Genomic DNA, 21,977 nt, shown 5'->3' with positions numbered 1-21,977 from the left:
TAAAAGGGCAATCTAGTCCAGAAACTAGTTGATTCATTAAAGGAGAAACAAAGATAACAACTTTAAGAATTGTTTGAATAGAATCAATCAGACAGGTTATAAGATAATTTTGCATAATATTGAAAAGGTAAATGTAGCAACATACAATGCGAGCAATAAAAATGATGGATCTAAAAACCTGTAATAAAACAATGAATTCCTGGCCTACATTGCCTGGTTTGAAAGACTACATCGTACGTTTGTAATGATGGTCGTCTGGGGGTAGAAAGTCGTCTGGAAATAGTCCAGATTGCTTTAGATTAAAATAAAAAAGATGGAAATACATGAGTCTGAGAATGGATGTAAATTATAGCATGCGGCAGATGTACAATACCATCATACAACGCTAGAAATAAAACAATTGAATTTACCTCGAACAAAAACTGCATTTCATGTCCCCACGAGAGACTGTCTGACTACAATGTATGTTTGTAATGGCGTCTACACAACGTCTAAGGTGGAAGGTGGCCTGTTTGGAAGTTGTCTCGCCCCAGGCGAGAGAAGAGAAGAAGTAGAGAAAGTGTGTCAAGAAACTGGTTCTTGCCTCCGACCTCCAAGCCTCTACGGAGGGAGAAAGAGAGAGAGAGAGAGAGAGAGAGAGAGAGAGAGAGAGAGAGAGAGAGAGAGAGAGAGAGAGAGAAAGGTTTAAAAGGGGAGGGGGGGGGGTGGTGAAAAAAAGGCAGAAACATCTTGCTGTTTAATTTTAAGAGTGCCATAGCGAGAAGAGTATTAAAGGTAATGCAAAGTTTTGGGAAATTTCGAAAATTATTTGGATAGTAATTCTTTAAAATGTTGATATATTTGGATGCCCCTGTCGATGTATTATAAGCACTTGAAAATTTAGCCCCTAAAACACTTCTGCTTTTGAGAAATTTGAATAATACAAATAGCGCCTTAGGCCATTACATGGTAGCTGCGACCATGAAAATTTCAGAATATGCAGTTCTGAAATATAATTTCCAAACGGGAATAGCAAATCGGTCGATTTTAGCATGATTGTAGTCAGGAAACGTTGTTTTAAAGCTAAAGTAATATCAGTGTTGAGAGGGAGCTATACAACTGAAAGAGTTTAATATTTACAATTTCATCACTTTAGACTCGATTCCAACCGCGACAACAATCACTGAATATTGTAAAATCGCATATGCTTCCAATGTGTTCATTTGAACCAAATTCATGACCCCACACCAAAAATTTGTATTACCTTTAATTCTGTCATCAATTACTAAGAAAATGAAGTTGAGGAGATATTATGTACAGAGCAAATTGAAGAGGACCTCAACAAGATACGTCACAGAATTGCCAATTTGTGTTTGATTGAACGCAACTTAAAAAAAATTAATGACTTTCTTAATCTCATTCGGATTTTGCTCCAACCCTCACTGACCTGTTTTCTGCTTCTATTAAAACCAACTTAATATCAGGGTGGATCCCCCTTTAACAAGACTCTGTGCTTATCAAATTACAACGTGTTTGAATATCACGTTAATAACTTCTTTATCATTAGTGCAAATTTTCAAGACAGTGGCAGTAAGATAATTCATTTTGATCGATACATCTAACTATAAGTGACACTATAAAACCTACTACTTTGATACCGTTTAGCAGGGGAATAAATATGGGTCAGCCGCGAAGTGACATTTCTGGAAATTTAAGCCTAATTGGGTCACCCGAAAATCCTAAATACAGGACTAACATAATATGGGACCGATGACATATTCGAGTGGGCAGGTAGAGTTAGATGACGGTGCGTTTCTTAACATTCTACACATATTGCAATACGCATATTCGGCATCGTTTTGAGATTATTGCGACTAACGAGAGACGTAATAAAAGGTTGGTGAAGATTTCCTATTTTTCTTGATTACATTAAATCAAAAAAGCAATCTAATCAAATTTAGTTTATTTCTTTTGTGTGTTTTTGTATGTGTATGTGGGTGGAAGGGGATCTGATCGCTTTCATTTTCATCACAATCATTATCATCATCACCAATATTATCATATTCATCATCAGAATCATCAATATCGTCATCTACATCATCACAATCGTCGTCATCATCGTCATCACAATCGTCACGATCATTAAGATCATCATCAGAATCATCGTCATCAACACCAATAATTATTAGCATTAACATCCTCAATACCATCATCTACATCATCACAATCGTCATCATCATTGTTATCAACACCATAATTATTAACAACATCATCGTGACCATCATCAACATCATCCACAAGCACCATCCCTGTATTCTTCGTCATCACAACCACCCAAAACATACTTCCACGCTCAATCTTGGGAATAGGCCTATCAGGCTTCCACAACCTATATATACATAACAATACAAATACAGCATTACCCATGTTCAGTACTGCATCCAAATTTATTCATCTTACAAAAAATGGACATTACTCGTCAAAAAAAATTGAAGAGAGAAAAGTGCTTTGTTTAAATCATGAAATGAGTAAACGAGCCAGTAGAACTAAGCCATACAAAAAAACCCCAGCACTTTTATTGTCACTTTAACTGTCATGCATATAAACATAACATTATTTTAAAAACATTTCATAGCACTAATTGGTAAATAAAGCTAGTAAAACAAAACTATACTAGACAGGTAGAGAAAGTAACAGAAATGAAATTGAATAAACGTTTAGTGAAGACTACAGCACACTAATAGTAGCATTAACAAAAAACAAAACAAAAGGGGGGGGGGGGAGAGTCAGCTGGCTCAGAAAATACATGCAACTCTCTTAACAGACTTGAAAGGAAGGTGATAATGATACTGATCTTGATGATGATGGTGGCGATGGTGATGTTGATGATGATGATGATGATGGTAATGATGATGATGATGATGATGATGATGATGATGATGAAGATGATGATGACAGCGTTCACTTTCTACAAATAATAGAACCACCTAACTAAAATGAAAAATGAATGGAATAACAAAATGTTACAATCAATAAATAACTAAAAGGCAAGACGTAGGTTTACAAACTATCAAAAGAGTTGCGTATCTTCTAGAGTTTACGGTGGCAGCTGCTGAATAAAAACTGAAGGCTGGGTTGCTACTGGAGTAGAAATATCAGTACTTAAAAACACCCATAACTGGCAGGAAAATTAATCATGCACAAAACCATTATTCATGCTTCCCTGTAATCATTTTACAAGTCGCTTGTAATAGCCTATCACATTATTTTTAGACAGTAATCTAAAAATATATCCATTTCTTCTATAACAGGCAAAATGTTACCGTCTATTGTAACACTTAATATTCTATCTCATAATGGTCGAATGATAAGGGAGCCATACCAGAATAAGAAGATCAAGAAGAAACAAATTTTAAAGCTTTACCCTAATATCAAAATCATGAAAACTGAGTTGGAAAAACTTTTCAAATTACATATACATAATTGCAGTTCGTACAGAAAAACATTGATTGATACTGTACCCTAAACTAAAAAAACTAAGTAATTCTAATCATGCGAAAGAATATGGAAAAGCAGACCTCTATATTTATTTCAATTTATTTTTTTCAAAATAATTTGCATGCATATTATCAAATTGCATAGATAGAAGAGAATTGTATAATCTCTTTTTACAAAAATGGACTCATTTTTCTAATACTGCACCACACACTAATACAAAATAGGATATTCACCTTTCTAAAGTTATCAGTTACATAAAATCCATGCAATGATATTTTCATGATTTGTCAAATATTGATTTCTGGTGATTAATTCTAGGCATAGCAGTTTTTTGATATATTTACAAGAGAGAGAGTTGCATTGAATTGAGACTGCCTTAAATGATTAAGTAGTGATGTAACAAGGAGGGTACATGAGAAATTCACGATTCAAATTTTGGCAAATCTATAATGAATCCATTGATTCTTCAATAAACCACATTACGCTGTTTAATACAAAATGGCAAGTATGTGGCAACAACCACAGGCCTGAAGGGGGAAAATGGAATTTCCATTTTACAATTATCTTTTCAACTACCAAATTTTGTAAGAAAACCTAAGCATTGAAATTCTATCTATTTTGGCAACACGCAGCATTAAATGATATTTTCTTCACATTTTAAGGAAATTATCTATGGCAGTCCATTTCATCGGTCGTTATTTGGCATTATTATAAATGCCACTGACAACAGTGACCACTTCCATTGTTTTGGCAAGATGAAATAAGACGTAGAACCTGTCTTGAATGGCGTTCCCCTCTCAATGGTCTTTACAGAGTGGTTGGCTTATGTCATTATATACCGACATATCTAAGCTGCTCTACTAATATGGGACAATAGTCTTATTCTTCGGGTAAATTGGTCTGACCCCCAATATGTTTAACCCACTTTGCCTATTTTGTGTGATGATCTGAGGTAATTTTGTCCAATTATTGTCATTTTGTCTAATTATTACCTATTAGTTTACCTTACGCTCACTTGGTCCATTCCACTTATTTTCTAGTGGAAACTGCTGGCAAGGGGTAAAGGGCGGTTTGTAGCAGGACCTGAATATAAGACGACCAAAATGTAATATTGAATGAAGCCCAAATTGGTCATTAGACCAAATGATCATTAGCTTACATGGAAATTGGAATAGTCATTGATCAGGGCCCCGATTCGTAAAACTTGTTATCAATAACAACTGCCGCAGATCTATGACAAATCTGCTTATAGCCAATCTCAAGTAAGGATTTGAGTAGCTTATAACAATCATTGTATCTTGTTATTGATCACAAGTTTTGTAAAACAGGACACAGAATCATCAGACTGAACAGAAACTAGCTAATTGGGTGTAGGTTAAATGATATCATACCAGCTAGATAGCAGGACAATAGCAGTATGATTAGACATGGCAAAATAATATCAGACGAGCTGGATACCGGACGAATTGGTCTCAGGCATATTGGCAATAGAATACCGAAGCTGTAACATCATAAAAATCTATTTTTAGAATTTCTAAACTTTTTTCTTCATTCTGGTGTCGTAAAGTTATGAACAAGAGCAAAATAGCACTGAGTTCCTATAGAAAATCTGTTTATTCAGATGGTCATATCTCAGCCAATACTTAACATATTCAATTGGTTTTCGACATTTGGACATTATTTTGATGCTCTTTCGGAAAATGAAGAAGAAAAAAATCAAGAAATTCTAAAAACAGATTTTTTATGATGTCACACTTCACCACTCTATAGACCACCCTTTGTAATAACTTAGGCATGATTTGGATGGTCTAGGTCTAGGGGTCGATGAACGAGACCATGATGTATCTTGTCCCGTTGGTGGTGGGTAGCCCCTCGTGGTAGTGGGTCAGGCGCCCCGGGTGCATGATGGAGTAGCCGACGGGTAGGCCGACCACACTGCAGTTGTACCGGATGAAGCGAGCCCCTCCTCCCTGGTAAAAAAAAAAGAGAGATAAGAAGAAAAAGAAAAGAAAACATTGGTTGAGTAACTGTCATTATGGCAGGCTTTATTTGCTGACTAATGAAAATATTCACCTTGAGAATGATAGATTTAGGTGACAAAGCGAGAAATACTATATGCATTCACAATATAAAATGACATATTCAACATAAATAAGAATAGTGGCTTCTTGTATTTAGCACTCATGTCTGTCACTCCACGATTATTACCCCGGCTTTTGCTTCGCTGACATTATGGCACTCTAGCGTATTGAGGAATTATTCCTGCCATGCACACATTTTTACCTGAACAGGGTCGAGTCTGGCAAACGACTATCATTTTGAGATTACAGCAGGTGACAAAAAACCTTATTGAACAGACTGTAATTCAAGAAACACAACCGATTTCCTATCTCAGTTAAAGTAAAGCAATACGAGAGAGAGAGAGAAAAGGGAGGGGGGGGGGGGAGAGACTAGAGAGTGACAGAGAGAAAGAGAGAGAGGGAGGGAGAGGGGAAGAGAGACCTGATAGCAGGCACGTAGCCACGGAGGGCACAGGGGGGGGGGGCACGTGCCCCTAACAAATTTCCAAGATCGGTTGAACTTTTTTAGACCCCTTTTTTTTAACCTCGATCGATTACATGTATGTACCCCCCCCCCCCCCCCCCCCCCCCCCCCCCAACATCAAACTCTGGCTACGGGCCTTGCCTGATAGAAATATGAGAGGGATTAAAAACAGGAAAATTAATAGGGAAGATGATGGGGAGTGAAACAAGGGATTGACTAAGAGAAAATTAAATCTGAAACAAAAATAAAGAAGATTAGAGGGATAAAGAGAAAGAGAAAGAGAAAGAGAGAGAGGTAGAGGTAGAGGTAGAGAGAGAGAGAGAAAGAGAGAGAGAGAGAGCAGTACAGTGTATACAGGTAGTCTACCTGTCTGCGGGAAAGTGACTTGTCATAGATGACAGGTGAAGCCTATTTTTGCTGAAACAATATGATTTTATCTTTCTTTGTCTGCTCTCCGTCTGGACACAAAACTTAATTCTTATTTTGATCCCGGAAATTGAGGACATTTATATGAAAATCATGGGCCCCTAAATTGAAATCGGAAGTTGGGAATAGGAGAGAAAATTGCCATTGTGAATGGCTTATTTACTTGACGTACAAGTGTAAGAATTGTCAGTGAATATTAGCATACATTTCTGACATTGCAAAAACGGTTAGATGTGGGAAAACATGATTGACCTAAATGACTTCATCTGGGACTGCTGACTGATAAAAAGTAAATGAATTAGTCTAGTCATGAATAAATCAATGATTTTATGAACTCTCATTCTTCCTCTCTCTTCAAAAGTGATGTTTTAATTCTGCTCCCATTCACATCTGCTTTCCTCCTCCTCCTCCTTCTCCTTCTTCTTCTCCCTTCCCTTTCTCCCCCTCCTCTTCCCCTTTCCTCCTCCTTCCTAAATCATCCTTCTCTCCCTCCTCCTCCACCTCTTCCTCCTTCTTCTTCTCCCTTCCCTTTCTCTCCCTCCTCCTCCACCTCTTCCTCCTCCTTCACCTTCTTCTTCTCCCTTCCCTTTCTCCCCCTCCTCCTCCCCTTTCCTCCTATTCCTCTTTCTTCCTTTCCTCCTTCTCTTACTCCTCCTCCTCCTCTCCCCTTCCCCTCATCTTCTCCTTCTCCTTCTTCTTCTCCTCCTTCTTCACCCTTTGCCTCTTTTTCTTTCCCTTATAAACATTTTGTAACTATTTTTTTTACCAATTTAACTGATTATTCTTGGTTTTAATTATTTGAAGACAGACAAAATAAAGACAGATGTAGCAGAAAAACAACTGAATTACCAATATTTTCAGGAGAAAAACAAGCACCTCTCCCGAAATCCCTTTAGACATATATCCTGTTTCATACTTGCAATGTATCCTCCTTTTGACAGTGGCATTTGTCTGCCATTTTAAAATGTTCAAAAATTTTAACCAGCCCAGTGACATGTCAATTATCAGTCAACACAATTGTCGTCTCGGGATGAATAATAACATTTCAAGCTTCCTCAGCAACATATTGGAAGAGAAACGATCCACAGTAGACAATACGTTAAAAATAATAATAGTAATAGGCATTTATATAGCGTCGTCTTTCTAGACATTTCCATTCCGAGGCGCACAAGAAAAATAGAAAGCAGAAGAGAGATTGGATGAGTGTCATAGTGCCAAGTACAGGTATTGTTAAAAACGATGAGATTTCAGTTTAGATTTAAAGGTCTCTAAGGTGCCAAGTTCAGGTGCTAAGTTCAGGCACCCAGGAAATTGGGGGATTTGCTCCTACTTCAAGATTCATTATCCTCCAGATTTCTTCTTTAAAACAAAAAAATACAAGTTCTTCCGATTATGGTGCTCAGATTAGGAGGTGATCCGCAAACACAAAGCTTCAGTTGAGACATAAAATGCACATCAATAATCACAAATCAACGTTTCAACAATTTTCAGACAAAAGTTATGGTGAGAATAAACGTCACATTCTCTCCTTCTTTTGAAGCCCGTCTGCACTAGTTCGGCCAGGAGAGATTAAACCTCCCTGCAAGTTCACTGACAGGTGGTTATCTCATCAAATCAGCTCTCAATTAACACAAGAAAAAGAGGATCATGGGGGACCAACAGGCACCGCTTAGGCATTGTTTGCTATATAGAGGGCGCAAGTAGCTTGAAGTAGTACGGTGGGGCTCTAAGACAATTCACTTTCCCCAGGATTTCTCTTTAAAAGATTTTGCTTGATAATTTAGGCCAAATGCTATCTATGAATGCTCCTAAAATGACTTGGCAATAAATTGTTCTGTCTCGTCTAGACAGGCCTGGTATTGGGTGTTAAGGGAATATACCAATTCTCCTCTATTCAATTAATCTTTTAATTCATCCTATCACTGAGCTTGTAACAAGAGGAAATGTTTTGATGGGATACAACAGCTTCATTCAATAGCTATTCCATTATTACAAACTTGATACTTGTCATAGATACAGAGACAAGGTCTCTAGACGAGGGTAATTTCAGAATGTTAAATTTTTGCGGTTTTAACTTGGGTGCTTCCTCAGTTTTTTGAACAAAACTTGTACCTCTTAGTCTCAGATTCTCAAGTGATGCCTTCCCTTTTTATTTGAACAGTCCCTTTAATTGTTCTCTCAAATTGTTCCTTTACAATAAAATGTGCCACATCACTTTAGCGAAATTGAGATCTTGATACAAAGTAATCTGAGACATTTGCTTTTACATATATTTCAAACAATATATGAAAAAAAATGTCAATGTGAATTTGGGATTGATTAACCTGGGATTGATTAACCCAGGCTTTATTAATATCATTAAAAAGTCATAAGTTGTGTATGAAACCAAAAACTTTCATAATGCAAGATTGTGTTTCCTCACTAAGATCCTTATGTTTAAAGGGGAAGTCCTACTTGATAATAAGTTGGTTTTAATAGAAGCAGAACAATGAGAGAAACAGGTCAGTGACAGTTTGAGCAAAAACTGATTAAAAATTAGAAAGTTATGACTATTTGAAGGTGAGATAATTCGAACACAAATTGGCAACTTTGTGACATATCTTACGAGGTCCCTTCCTATTTGCCCTGTACTAAAAAAATGCACAAATCTATATTTTGAATTTTCCCGTAAGAAAATTATTCACCGATCTGCTGACTGAATGTAAATAAACAATATTTACTGCATAACATATTTCAAATCACAGTGAATTTTATTGTGAATCTGTTCTGGACCACTTGCAGAAAATTTGCACAAGCACTACATTTTGGATTTGTAGAAACATAAGGGCTAATCACATTCTACTAACATTTCCAACCTAGCAGAGTGACACATACCATCACCAGTCAATGAAAAGTGTGAGCAAATCATTTCAATCCATTTGCCTTGTATCACTACATCAAGCAGATTAACAATGCTTAATCCTTTAATTAGACATGGGACGTGCAGAGGAATTTTTGTGCCATCCAGTTTTACAGACTTCCACTGATCGATGCATCATGATGTGAAATGCCAAATTGGGAATGGAAGCGAGCGGTTACATCTGATTTTTCTTGATTTTTTCATGACTTTTCACCGTACATAGAGAAGTTCATGTGATATTTCAACATCTCTTGACTCTGAGTAATTTGTGCCTTGTCTTGATTAATATCTACCAAAGCGACTCGGTAACATTGCCTCAGATTCTGAAACAAAATCCTGGATTTAGCTGATGCTGCAAACATAAACCTTCAGAGGGCAGTCAGGAATCCCATGACTTTTACAAGTCGATCGCCTGTCTGATCATTAAGATATTTATGATTGGAAATCGAAATTTCATTTTTCGTTTTCCTAACGTTTTTTTAATAACACTACAGTCTATTGGGGAAAATGAGTATGGTAAAATCGGTCACTCAAAGATTTTTCCTTTCTGAGGCACTTCATGAATATTTTGAAGCACAATTTTTTGTAGGGCAGACACTGATAACACGTAGGGCAGTGCATCTCAGATTTAACATTGTTAAACGATCCCTTTAAGGATAAACAACAAAAAAACCTCTCATTGTACACCTATCAAGAGCGTTACATTTACATATCCCCCTCTCCCTGTATTACATATTTTCTTTCTCCATTTCCCCTCGATTCACTCCTTCCGTTATACTCCCCTCCTACCCATTCTCTCCCCTTCCACCACTCCCTCGTTCTCTCTTCAAAATAAAAGATTTGATACACCTCTATTTGTTCATATTCTGATTATATATGTTGCAATTGAGCAGCAGCAACATTCGTGCCAGACATACACGTAAGTCACGATTTGCCATTCACCAAAATAAATTAAAACGGCTAAATCTGGACTAACAAGATCAAACGTTGAAGTTCCCCTGCTGCTACTGGTGATGGCATTATCACAAATTAACTAATCTGTAGGTTTAGTAATCAGACGCACACTTTGCAGGGGGAATATCGGATAATACGGGAAAATCAGATAATACGGGAGACACCCACACGAAAGTCCCCGAGATATTGCACATCAGTCCCAGACATGGAGATCTGTGTGGGCTGTAAGTCCTGGGAAACACAAGGAATCTCAATGGGAGTTGAACTGATGTCTATCTGCTCAAGCTCAAGTATCAAGAAAGATTTCACAGTGCTAAAAACACCATGATACTGATTTTAAAATTCTCATCTGATTTTTATCATCTCACTATCTTTGATGCCTTGATCAATATCACAAACTAACTTTTTTTCTTTCTTCAAGGTCTCTCAAAGCCCCACTGCACTACTTATAGCTACTTGCGCCCTCTGTATATCAAACAATGCCTAATCGGTGCATTATCACCTGAGACGCCCTAAAAATCATGATGTCATCTTCACATCTTGTGTACAGTATGGATGTATTTCAAGGAGCCCCTCAGCATCTGCATGTAGGCCGTCTCCTTCTTCATAACGTTCCTGGGGGGTGTTTCACAAAGACTAAGATCGACTGAAGTTGGACTTGAACTATGGCAGGCCATTCATGCCACTGGTTGCTCTCTCCATTGGCCTCCCAAGGGACGTCAAAAATCTACAGAATTCACATTTGTTATACTTTATTTAAAGCCCGTCTGCACTAGTTAGCTTTGGGGGGGGGGGGTGGGTTATACTTCCCTGCTAAGTCACTGACAGGTGGTTATCTCGTCAAATCAGCTCTCAATTAACATAAGAAAAAGGGGATCATGGGGGACCATCAGGCACCGATGAGGCGTTGTTTGCTATATAGAGGGCGCAAGTAGCTGTAAGTAGTGAGTGGGGCTTTAAAGGAAAAAGACATTACCGGTATCTAAAGATCATAATTTCTATGGTTTTTTTCTCGTTAATTTGACATCTGCTTCAAGACTTTTTAAGGGCACAAATCGCCTGCCACAGTTCAAGTCCAACTTAAGTTGATCTTAGTCTTTGTGAAACACCCCCCCCCCCCCCCCCCACGACATGCTATCAGAGCCCTTCTCTGAGAGACGCTTGTTATGATATGAGTCATGGCAGAACGACTCCCAGGCCATGGTTCTACATCAATAACCGTCTGGATCAAGAAAGATAACGTGCACAGTGACGTTCTTAAGCTCTGACGGGAATGCAGCCTCATCGAGCAGGCTTCTACACATCTTTGACCAGTCATATGAGAGACGATAAATGCATGTATTCCCAAAGATTTATGATTTTACTATAAACTGGGAGAAGTAGGGACTAAAATAAAATATGATTGAACATGTATACATGAAGGCCCTATGATGAAATCTTCTCAATATGATTTTAAGTAAATAACCCCATAAAACCTTTGAACATTTCCAGCCGGGTTCCCCCCACCCCCCACCTATTATGTACTGATTTTTTGTTGTTGTTGTTGTTGGGGGGGGGGGGGGGTCCTCTGTTCTAAACTGTTGAGGGAAATTACTAGGTTATCTCACTCTATGAAATTATTCTATAATCGTACACATCTATATTCAACACTGATAAATTAAAAAAAACAAGAAATCTCAATCTATTAAAAGGCTTTAAAAAGTTCATTTACACTAATTTTAAAGGAAAAAGGCTTTGACCTTTTATTTCTTCAAGCTATTGTTATTTTGCTTTTTATGATGATCTTTTAATTCAAACTTCCTATTTCCTTTTCACAATAATAAATCTGTTCCCCAAATTGACCTTCACTGAATTGCCCTAATTGTTATTCCCTTTTATAGTTTTATGTAGAAAGCTAAATATACTTGCAGTCGAAACCACTCCAATTCCCAATATACTTTTGACACATATCCCAAAGAACAATAGTACAAGCCAAAGAGTACTAATTTTTATTGCTATCCTTTATGATTCAACCTCCAAATATCCCCCAAGCGGCTCTTAATCATTTATCAAACAGATATCAGTGGCTCCTACTTGAAAGTTATTCATCGTGATTCAAAACTTGTCATTCAAGAGGAAAAATGACTACCACAAGTCCTAGGGATTTGGTGATCCTACAAGTTCTTTTGTTTGTATGAAAGCAGAAAAATAAGAGAAAACAGAATGGTGAAAGTTTGAAATAGATCGGACCAATCATACAAAGTTACTAGTGTTTGAAAATATAGGATCAGGGAAGGAATGACTTTGAAAGTCCCAGGTGTTTGATCATTCTGTTAGTGTCCTTCTCAATCGTTTGTAAATAAAAAATCAGACTCTATTTTGTCATTTTCTTGAAACCGTTATATTTCAGATTTGATCAGTCAAGGACCATTGCAAGTCCAACTTTGTGTCGATCAATCATTCCTCAATTAGATATCAAAGGCTAATACATGTAGAACTTGGACCCTTGGAACCAAAACATTTTGATTTTAGATTTATCAATCAAGGAAAAAGAAAAGAACTGACCACTATAGTATTTGGTAATTTTGTGTCCCAGAGGTTATGGATTATTATGGAAAAATGGAAACCAGTTCTGGTCATGCGATTGCATTGTGAAAGAAATGTTGTGGAATCGATCGTTTAGCATATAAGTATTGGTGACCAGGTATGAACATATCTGTTAAAGTGCTTAGATGCACTGTGCATGTATATGGCGCTAGACATGTACATGTATGAATACACCAACTATCAAGTTTCAAAATAATGTGCAGGAATCTTGAAGTGAAGATCTGAAAACATAGTTTAGAAACTATTTCACAATCATTTTTTAAGGTTCTTCCCTAAATCTTCTCTTGGACCTACTAGGATGTCCTACAATCTAAAAAACTGTAGATTGTAAGTAGAGAGAGAATGATGATTCAGAACCCACTGTAAGGCCCCTCTAGCACCATGCATCAATCATTCTTCCAAACACAGTCTCTTGAGACCTTTTACCTCTCTACTCTGATATGCTCCGATTGCATTGATTTTGACGGCATACAAGAGGGCCAAGAACCGGATTGTTGGCAGTACTTACACCCGCGTGGCCCTGAGCGCCGAACATGAAAGAGTGATTAGGCAATGTTGATGTAAACATTAGGTCCTGTTCCCACAGGTTCTAGATTGCGGTTTTTCAGAACTTTTAAAGAAAATGGCCAGAATATCTTATCATCATCATTATTATTATTATTATCATTATTATTATTACTATTATTATTTATATACTGAGCTTTTCCCAGAGTGGCCCAAAGCGCTTACAACAAGAAGAATCCTTAAAAAAATTGAAAATGAAAACTTACAGAATCCTAAAAATCTGGATTACAAAAAAAATTACAAAAAAGATTACAAATAATTGAATGAATTAAACCATTGAAACCTTGGAATGAACAAGAGGTATAGAAGAAGAAAAATAATATTCCATCAAGTTTAATAGTAAGTGGATAAGAAAGGTGATCTGAGAACTAAAAGGTCAACACTTTAAGATCATAAAACATAAAGCTAGGGCCCCTCTGTGATGCCTTATTCATCAGTATATATGTGCAGTATCTAGGTGCAGGTCCAGGAAGGGGGAAGGGTGGGTCTAGGGGTCCAGACACCTTTTCCCCCTTTTTGGGGGGGGGGGGGGGGGGGGGGGACTAGTCGATGTTTTTTCTTGTAGTGGACCCCTTTTCTTTTCACCGATAACCTTAAAGGGATTAGGTATCTTTGCCTCAGATTCTAAACAAAATTCTGGATTTAGCTCATGCTGCAATCATAATTATAAACCGTTCAGCCATAGACGAGAGTCTACATGCATGGCTGATTGTCAACGAAACGGAGTAAGTCTTTTATCAAATCTGCTTTTTGCTACGGCAGGCACCCAGTGAAAACGAATTCGTTTGTTAAAATTATGAAAATGTAAGGGCTACTTTAAACAAACAGAACTTTGTTATTCCTAGCTCATTTTTCTTGATTGAGGTATCATTATGAAAGAGCAGAAAATGAACTTTCTAGAAATATGAATTTATCTTTGAAAATCAGATACCGCCCGCCAAATTACTTTTTGGTTTCCTTCCTTCAAATTGCTTTTAATCACTCATGCGTGAAATATGGATCACGTGAGTAGCGTCAACTGAAAGAGTAGACTCTAAGCTTTCCAAATATGTATCATTCATTAATTATGGTTGTGATTAAGTTATGAAAAAACATTGATTCTTCTCGGTTTCGTTTTTTCTGGGACGCACTGTATAATTTCCAAACGGAAATAGCTTATCGGTCGATTTTAGTCTAGAAACATTGTTTCATAGCTTAATAAAAAAATCTTGACCTTGAGAGGGAGTTATACAACATAAAGAGTTTATTATTTACAATTTCATAACTTAGACTGATTTCAACCGTGACAACGATCACTGAATCTTGTACGATCGCATATGCTTCCAATATGTTCACTTAAACCAAATTCATGACCCCGTACCAAAACTTTGTATTACCTTTAAGCAATGCCTTTAAGGAAATTCAGGTTTGAAAAAAGTCACTACGTCTGTACTGTATAATAATTCCTAATATATTTGCACAGAAGTTGCTATTACTTGACATTAAAGATCCAATATTTCTATGTTTTTTCCGAGATAAGGTGGTAGTGTGAACGCCTAAATCTGAGTTTGCTCCATTTTCAACCTTGAGATAAGGTGCAGATTGAATGTAATTTTCTTACCTGGCATTATTAGAGAGCCTTATCACCACCTTCATTCTAATTGTAATTGATACCGAGTGGGAGAGCTCCGCAATGAATGACACATCAAGTATACCAAGTTATATCGTCTGAGCCAGAAGGGCGTTAATAACTGAGCACCCATACTTTTACACCTGTAGACTAAAGGCCCTTTTGGCACTCAACTAATAATGTAAAACATTCACTGCCTTGCCTTCTTATGCCAATAATTTGGTGGTTAACCACATCATTCTGGCAATGGATGTTACCTCTTGGGATGACAAGTTGTTATTTTGGGAATGTCATGAACAGAACCTTAAAGACACATATCAAGCAATTGGATTCTATGGGATACTCAACATCATTCGGATATTCACCCAATATCAGATCTAAGGCGCAGAGCAGCTGTGCAGAGACAAGGCCTTTATTTTGAATCGTGAAGAGACGATAAACGCGACATCCCGCAAATCACGTTCGTATAGTGGGGTTCGATAGATACATATCTAGTGGCAAGACATGATAAACGCACCCTATGTTATCAAGCGCAGAGAGTGGACTTTACCTTTATAAATGAAAGGTCTTATATAATGCACTGTACCCTCCAACAACAGCTGCATAAGGGTTGGGTTGGTTTGGTTTGGTTTGATGGTTTGTTTTACCTGACTGCTATGAAAGCATGTGTACATGTACATGCTTGTAAGTAAGCAACAAGGGGACCTACAGCTGTAAGTCTTCTTTGAGGAACTTGGTGATGAGGATTAATGCCTACCGTAATTACCAAAGGGCACATGGTGCATTGACTTGGTTTTGAACCCCCCGGTTAGGAGACCACTGAGCCATCACGTTTCCCAAGGAAAGCTCATCATCCTAAAGTTCCCTCATCCTAAGAGATTGGGAATATTTCTTGGTGGAGCATCTAATTCTCTGTATGTGAGACACATACACCCAATAATGATATTTCCAACAAGTCTGATACGTGAGCCAACTATGATATAGTGAAAATGGAAATTTCCTACAATAAGACTTTAAAGTGTTCTTTAGAGATTTCCGTCATGGGCCAGGGTTACAATTCACTCAGGGGTAGATAAAAACCACAGAAAGCATTGGTGCAACCAGAAAACGAGCGACAACTACAGGAAACCAGTCTCTCCATTCTCCCACGTTATACAGAGTCAAGCTAGTAACCTTTGGGGAGTGAGTCAAGACTCTGCGTACCATCAAACATGACAAAAGCAGTCAGTTTACTCTCATCCAATTAAGTGAACAATGTCAAACTCATTAGGATCGATAACATCTATATCTCCTTTAGAGGAGAAATCTAGGTTAATTTCAATTCCGTCGTCAAGAGGCCTGTCCTCATCAGCTTGAGTTTGACAAATAACCCGCTATTTTCAGACTCGGAATATTATCCCGAAGCTCAAACTAGCTCGGACGGCACCATATTAGCCCGCTAATTCCCAAACAGCGGGATATTTTGGAAACAAGACCAAGATTTCTCAGGATATTTTCTTGACCAAATATCCTGCTAAATGCAACTGTGGACTGATGAGGATGCAAATTAACTGGTCGATTTGCAATCGGGATAGTTAGAATAGCGGGTTATTTGGCAAACTCGAGCTGATGAGGACAGGCCTAATTATCTGCATTTAAGGAGATCCCTAGGGTACATGTATTAACCCCAATTCCTGTTTCTCACCGTTTTTAATTCTTTGTTTAATGGAAGTCGGTCACTCTAGGGATATTAGAAAGGTGACTGAATTCTCACAACTCGGGAGGACTGTGACTTGCGAGGGTAATGACAAAGAGAGCCCGTCTACACTGCCTTAATATCTCCTTTGCACAGATCAAATTTTTTAAATACAAGTACGCAACTGTATATACTGTAAGATGGGAAGGATGTGGGATCAAGCCGTGGGATCAAGCCCTAGTATGGCACTAATGTCCTTTGGTGAGGCATTGATCTCTATTTGCAACGCTTTACCCATGAGTAGAAAATGCCTCGTAGGATGTAATTCCTTCAATGTTATTAGCAATGTAATCAGCAGCCCAGTTAAAAGCCTGAAAAATGTTGTTCGTGGTAGCGTAACAGCCCACTAAAACTAACAGCCCACAAGACCGTCCCTATGGTCTTATGGGCATTCTGAAACCTATTCTGAGCATTCAACAGATAAAAATTAAAGAGCATACTTGTAGGGCTGTTGCAAGAAACTGCCATAAGACCTTCTTACTCTGCAGACATCCCAGAGAAATATGTGTTAAGTTTGTAACACACATCGCATTGAGATCTTGAGAACGACTTAATCATCGTTCCTTACAAACACGCTGAAACATTTAAGCGGTTCAGTGCAAACGGCCTCTTACGGTGCTTTTGTTTCAGATTTGAGTCTAATGGTTCTGGAATGGCCAGGAAACATTCAGAGCTATTAGCAATAATGAGCAATTGGGGTTATCCTAATTAACAGCAGCCTTAATACTGGACATTGCCCTCCAGGCTCCGGCTACTCATACTCCACGGAAAGAAGGCCTGTGAAGTATCTAGTCGAGTTCCACTTTCAATAATCATTTATAGTTCTGGTAATGGCCAGCAAAACATCTTCTATTAAGAATCAAATGAAACTTACACTGAGGGAATCATAACTACAGATAAATAATGTATTATATTTTCATTACCGGTAGTAGGTTTGAATTTTGTTGGTCTAACTTACTGCCTGTATGAAGCATTAAAAGAAGTCTAGATAGAAACTCTGAACTTTTCATAAAAAATATAAAAAAAAGATACTGAAACAGTCAGTAGCACTCAACCCCCTCCCTACAACCCCCCCCCCCTCCTCTTTGACTTAGGTAAAAAAACTTGCCAGTAAAAGAAGGCAGCTGGAGAGGAAACATATAAAGTTGTTCCCTCCCTCTCCCATTTTAGGTTGCAGCATATCAGCAAGAGCTGACCAATAATTGCTCTTATTTCAGTTGAAGAACATTAAATACACAGTTATTATGTGATTTTGAGAAGAAATTACAATAAAAATAGATATCAAGTATCTGGGCTTGCATGACTAACGTAGCGATCCAGTCGGCATCTTTCACATTTTCACCTCTATGGCGAAGTCGATTTATGGTTTGATGTTTGATTTACCCGACTGCTAAGATTTAGCATGTACAGTATGCTCGTATTAAAGTAAGCAACCAGGGGACCTACGGCTCTAAGTCCTCTCCGAGGGACTTCGTAATGTGGATTGATGCCTTACCATTTAGGGCACAAGTGCCTCAACTTGGTTTCGAACCCGGGACCTCCCAGTTATGAGACCACTGCCCTACAAGGGGTTAGGCTCGACTAGCACATGTGCTACTACCGGTATCTGGCCCCCTTTACCAACCAATAGTTTCTCTTCTTGTATATGTAAAATCATTGTATGAAATGTATTGCTGTTGGTAAATAAATCAAATCAAACTATCAGGTCTCCTCAAGTTAGATTTAAATTTAGATTTAACTCAAGCTACAAGATATTCTTGTTGAAGTGTCCAATGATCCAATCAGAGACTGTGCTCGCAAACCAGACACCCTATCTAAACCAAGTTACCAGGTATGAGATCTTTCAACAAGAGATAAATGAAGCACAATGCATCATCAATCAGAGTTGGTTTCCTTTCCTCCTCTGTATACCTCTTCCTCTCTACGCAGCAACCCACAAACATCAGACAAACCCTTATAACGACCAAGTGACATCACTATGTCTCGTCTTACACCTGTTCACACTCAGCCATACCACGGGTATTGCCAATTTGGATCAGCAATGTCCCCCAAAACAAGCAACTTTTTAAAGCCCCTCTGCCCTACTTGTAGCTACTTGCTCCCTCTATATAGAAAACTTCCCCAATTGGTGCCTGTTGGTCCCCCATGATCCTCTTTTTCTTATGTTAATTGAGAGCTGAGTTTATGAGATAGCCACCTGTCAGTGACCTTGCTGTGTGGTCTAATCCCCTCTGGCCCAGTGGTATTGATGGTCTTTAATTAAGTCATTTGCTTTTCATCTCATTTACTGCATGATGGTTCCTTTTTGCCCAAAAACCACTCTACAGTCTACCCCCAAAATTTCTTTTTGCCAATTTATAAGGTACAAGATATAGAAGAGGCAAACAATAAGAACTGAATCTTGACTATCATGTACCTAGAATCTTTCTTCCTAGAAGAGAACAGACTAAGGTTTTGCGTGGTGTTTCTAATTCAAGATGAACTATGGTATAGAATGTTAGTTTTCAAGATGAAAAGCTGAAACAGGAATATGGTCAAGTAAACCAACTTTCAATAATAAGCTGATTTCAAAATACCCAGTTCGGAAAATGGAGTCTTTAAACATGAGCATCATGGAGTCCAAACAAGGATTTATTGATTCTTGATAGTCAATACTATGAAACCTTGCAGGACTTGCACAATCTTCCTTCAGAAAGAACTTCAGTGTTCAAAATCACACCAAACTGTCTGTACGTCTCATTACTAACGATGTACATGTCCCAAAAATGCTGGTTGTCTGAACATATCATTCATATTTCATCACCCTTCAAAGGTTGAATACCAGTCTATATAGCGCTTTGAAACGATGTGAAATGCCAAATGTGGACACGGCACCCAGCCTCCCGTGGTCCAGGAAACCAACCGTGGAAACGCAATCGAAACAAGAGAAACCCCTCCAAAATAACCACAAGTTCAAGTTACAGACAAGACAGTACTGATAGCCATAAAAACATTAATATTAGCAGACCAATTTCCACTCCTGGAAACACTCGATGATGGATATCCAGCAATTGTGACTGGAATATACTACATCGCGCAATCTCATGGGAAACGTGTTATCATAGTTTTGCAATCTTGACGTAGAAGTATCCCTCTATTTTCGATCGTGCTATTGTTGTGGATGATATATCAGTTACAACAAGTAGTGACTCCTTGGTTATAGGGAGGAATTGGGCAAGTCTGGCAGGGAATTCTGGAGGGTTCCTGGCGGAACAACCCCAAAGGACATCTTCTGCATGGGATCTGCACTTACAGATAACTGACAACAGAGGGGTAGGCTATGAGGCAGCAGCTGAAAAGTCACAGCTGAAAAATGCACCATGTAATAAAAAGTCTGTCTGTTCAGAGCCAAAAGAGCATCAAATCTGTGGTAAAGTAGATGAATTATCGTTTATTCTGGCACTAGATGATTTCTGCCTTCGGGTGTCATGCATAAACCTCTGAGTTGACTTCAAAGCACTGTAAGACCAGGAGCTTTTGCAAACATGAATCTTTCAAGAGTTTGGAACAGTTTGGAAAGGAGAGGGTGCACATGAGTGGTACGGATTTAAAACATTTTCATGAAATTTAGGTACTGAATTAGCCTATCAGGAGTAAGGTTTGAAGATTTATTAATGTTTTCAAACAACTCTATGTAGTTAAGAGACCATCCATGTGTACAGTGTAATTATGATAGCAAAGATGGACATATTCCTGCTTGGATATATATTGGTCTGACTGTTGCTATGCCAGGCAATCACGAGGAAGCTTTGACAACATCTATACAAAAATCAGTCAAACTATGCATACAATTTGAATACCTTCATCTTTGATCATTAATTGGTTAAATGTTTTCTTGCTACTCTCCACCCAGGTGTTAAATGGGTACTGGTAGGATGCGACAGTCATTGTTGGTCAAACAGTTTTTGAGCGTCAAGTATCGCCTGGCTGGAATGCTCCCCAGGGAGTATAGATTGTACAAACAGTGTGTGCGGGCAAGCACTGAATCCAATGACCGGGGTAATAGTATATTTGTAAAGCGCTTAGAGACATTTGTATTAAGCGCTATATAGCTAAATATTATTATTATTATTATATAATGTAAAGTTCTATGTAACTACAGAATACCAAAATAAACTACTCAAAGTTTTTTAATGTTAATACAGAGCTGCAGATTCACAAGTTGCAGAACCTGTACAGTGAGGCAAAGTTTGTCTATAAGCTCTTTTTATCCACCCTTCATGAAAACGGCCTAAACGGGTTAAATCTGTCTTATCAAAACAAGTTCTTAAAATGTTCCTCTCCTAAGATTTAGTTGAAGGCCTTGAAGTTGAATTAATCATTTGACAGGCTATCATATGCTTTAATCCCTAGCCTCCGTCAGCCTCATGTACACTTGATGAGGTATAAATGGACGAAAAATAAAAATAGAACTGCCATGGCAAAAGAAAACCCCATTTTAATATAGAAATAAACAGCATTATGATTAAGGGAAGAAAAAGGAAACTGAGGGCAGCAAAGGCCTAAAGGAGTATTGAGTTATCGTTATTAATAGTGATGGTAGAATATTTCAAATGAAAGATTCGGTAACAATATGTCTTTCTCCAAGATTAAGCTGTCGGGTTGCATCATGTGTCTTAACCATTCTTCTGTCTTTGTGACTTGTAAGATACATACATACATGTACGAAGTGCACTAATTGCTGAATATTAAGAAAAAAGCTGCACTTAGGTGAAAAAAACTTTTTAAAGATCTGTTTCCAGAGATTTAACTCACTGAATACAGTTTAATTTTGGCAGACCAAGCATAATTTATAATGTACCCCGTCCCAAGGCTTACTTTTGAATGGGTTACAGCTCGATAGAAAGATTGGCTGACAAAATCATGTATACTGATTAAGCAGTATTTCAATCAATTTAGCATAATGATTAGAATTTGTTCAACGTGCGAATCAGATGAGCCTCTTCATTGATTACCAAAAAAAAAAAAAAACTTTTAATTATGACAGTCAACAGGTAATACATGTGTATGATGAAATATCTCCTTACCCCCACCCCCTCCCCTTACCGTACTCCCTTGCCTCTTTCCCTTACCCCTTCCCTTCCCCCTCTCTTCCCCTCCCCCTCTCCCTCCCAAAAGAGTGGTGAAGTGTGACATCATCAAAA

Source organism: Strongylocentrotus purpuratus, unplaced genomic scaffold, assembly GCF_000002235.5.
Source record: "Strongylocentrotus purpuratus isolate Spur 01 unplaced genomic scaffold, Spur_5.0 spur5_contig_816, whole genome shotgun sequence".
NCBI classification, from domain to species: domain Eukaryota; kingdom Metazoa; phylum Echinodermata; class Echinoidea; order Camarodonta; family Strongylocentrotidae; genus Strongylocentrotus; species Strongylocentrotus purpuratus.
This window is presented reverse-complemented; position numbering follows the sequence as displayed.